This window comes from Agrilus planipennis, unplaced genomic scaffold, assembly GCF_000699045.2.
Source record: "Agrilus planipennis isolate EAB-ADULT unplaced genomic scaffold, Apla_2.0 scaffold109, whole genome shotgun sequence".
Classification (NCBI taxonomy): Eukaryota; Metazoa; Arthropoda; class Insecta; order Coleoptera; family Buprestidae; genus Agrilus; species Agrilus planipennis.
The window spans coordinates 176798-179714 of record NW_020438934.1 but is presented as its reverse complement, the minus strand read 5'-3'; the positions used below and the strand labels follow the sequence as shown (position 1 = coordinate 179714).

Genomic DNA, 2917 nt, shown 5'->3' with positions numbered 1-2917 from the left:
AAAAAGTCAAGTACAACCGAAACTGTGTATTTGCAAACGCAGTAAAAAGGCGGGAACACAAAAGAAGATTATGGGGTACTTTCATACTACGTAGAATTAAGGTAAAAAATAATTCATATAAACTGCGACGAACATTTTCATGTATTGTCGAATTTATATTACCTGTGGATAGGCAAAATTTGCCTTAAGAATACACAGTATTGTGAACGGATTCAACATCCCTTTGTTATATTGGTGTTACAGTTTTAAGTAAACTAAAACAGTTAGTATAAAGCAGTTTAAAAATAATTATCTTATAACACATATTGGTTTGTTAAATAAATACGTAGATAATCAAGCAAACATTGCAGATTAGTTAATTAAGCTTAGAGATCATTCAGCGTCAAGATAGTACCTAATTGTTTTGCACATTCTTGTAAATCAGCAATAAAGCATAGTCAAAATGAACCATTTATAAATCTCAAAATACTTATTAATACATTCAATCAACACCGATAAATCTTCTAACATCCAAAATGTAAAAATATACGATTACCGGTAGATAATCTTCTGCACCTATCTGATATTTCTTGTAAGCCATAATAATCTGTATCATGAATATATGCAGCTAAAATCAAAATTAATTTAATATAAAAAGCAAATAAAAGAGTGCAATTAAATACCATGCAATATATAGCTGCTCCAACACCACTGAAGATAATGTAAAATTCATACGAATTCTTCATCAGAATAATAATAAAAAAATACGCAGTAGCCAATAGGAGAGCCACTACTCCTACGAAAGGTAAAAAACTGCAGCTAGTTATGTCCCACTGTAATATTAAAGAGTACCTTTAGATTCAAATGTTTTCTAGTCAGATGTAGGCAATAAAAAGTAAAACTTATATGTTTTGAGTAAATATGTATGAGAAAGAGAGTTAGACAAGGATGGACACTGTCACCGTTACTTTTGAGTTTATACTCTACATATCGAAGACGCGATCAACATCATTGAAGACAGGACAACTATAGGGATAGATATACAGGAGCGAAGAATTAGTATGCTTAGATTTGCAGATGATATAGCAGTATTAGCATCTACCAAGGAGCCAAGGAACAGTTAGGGATAGGATTAAATAAAATGGATGCGGTATTGGCAAAACGGTATTGTATAAAAATAAATAACAGTAAAACAACAAAAATACTGGTATGAATAAGATNGCGCGAATTTTTGGCCAAAAACAGTACACTAATAATGCCGCAGCCACAGTGTTCCGCACCCTGTAACTTTTCTTGTTCCCGAAACTGAAGACGGCCATTAAAGGACGACGCTACGCTATGATTGAGGAGATAATGACGGCACTGAACAAGATCACAAAAAATGATTTTTTGAAGTGCTTCGAGGATTGGAAAACTTTGGCATAAATGTATAATATCTAGTGGGGTTAATATGACGGAGCCAAAATAGATATTCAAGAATAAATAATTTCTGAAAAAACAAAAAAATCGCGATATGTTTTGAACAGACCTCATAAGTACACCGCTAAATTTAGGAAAACGGTAGGGCAAGAAAAATTGAAAATGCTTACAATCGCTTACGGCAATCATACCTACAATTTGTTTTACCGATGTACCTATTTTTTTATCGTTTAGGTATATAGAAGCACTTTAATGATTGGAATTAGTCACGAACTAAATTAAAATATATTGAAAAGTTATCTCCAATCTCCCTTAAAATGATGGAACCGGTACAAAGTGTTGGAATGTCCTTCGTATCATAGTAAATAAATAGTTACCATATTCAATATTGGATTGCAGTACACATTCAGTTGCTGTTGAAATGTTAAATCTTTTGGAGTGGCAATGTATCTATTAAGTAATTGCTTTAGTTAAAAGATGGTTATTGTACTTACAAATACAACCAAGTAGATAATATTACAAGGGAATATTCGGGCAATGGAGCAATAATCAGTCCAGTTATTGCAGCGTATCGATAAAAGTATACATCGAAAGATGCAAAACATACAATTTGTATAATTACCTAAAATGAAAGTAAACATTACAAAACCCATGGATTACGCTCAGTAATCAATAAAACTTGTTAAAATGTTTAGCATAAATTTTCTCAAAATAACATGTAGAAATGAATGAATTAAAATAAAATAAAGCTTGATACTGATAGGTATCTTCAATTCCAGTTCCGTTATGCTTGACTCATGTAATATGTAATCTAAGATTTTCTAGGAGAAGGGTTTACTTAGCGCCCGGTGCACACTTGCGGTATACATCGTTTACTTTTTATAGCGATGTGACCTTCAGTTTGATTGGCGCAAAGTAGAAAAGAACAGCACTGGGCCAGAAAAGGAAGGAGGCAACTCTCGGTCAAACACTTAACAGGTGAGGAGCGTTTAATCCCTACAGTACTGCGCGGAAAACTTGATCATTTTATTCACCACAATTGCATTACTCAAATGTGCTGTAATTGGTACCATTTACTACTGAAAACATCAACGAGATGTTTATTTATATTTAAAGACATATTTAAGGCTTTAACGCTTGTTTTCGACCCGCACTACTATTCATGATTGAACAAAACTTTTGGCAGGTACTTAATGAACAAGAGTCGAGAGTATAATAAGCTTTTTTTTCCCTACCTACGGTTTTGCCAGCGCGCATCCAAGACATTGAAAGGGGCATGTCGCAAGAGAAAATAAAAAAAGTATAATTACCGCTGCCGGGGCGCCGCCGCAATTTCGGCTTAAAGTACTAACAGGCAAATGGGTTAATGCACATTCGTCTGAGTGCCGCCGCGGGGTCGCACGTTCAAATCGCGGCCGTTTTGAGCCGCAGATCCATACGGAACTGGTGCAAAAAAAAAATGGTTGCTACTAGAACTGTAACATTAAAATGTAAAAAAGACGACATAATCTGAACAGGC

General features: G+C 34.2%; 1 protein-coding gene across 5 annotated transcripts in view; it reads right to left on the bottom strand.

The window, feature by feature from the left end:
* Nucleotides 1-236: 236 nt before the first annotated feature.
* Nucleotides 237-2917, bottom strand: part of LOC112904390 (protein lifeguard 3-like) — a 37858-nt gene continuing 35177 nt past the window's right edge. For 3 of the 5 annotated variants that reach the window (XM_025974278.1, XM_025974279.1, XM_025974284.1), the window contains exons 14-15: nt 663-812; nt 238-607 (exon numbers count right to left, since the gene is read on the bottom strand). The gene's annotated coding sequence lies outside the window, so the exon portion shown is untranslated. Of the gene's footprint in view, nt 608-662; nt 813-1939; nt 2021-2917 lie in introns of those variants that run through there. The other 2 variants (XR_003231076.1, XM_025974280.1) reach the window with 2 other exon arrangements.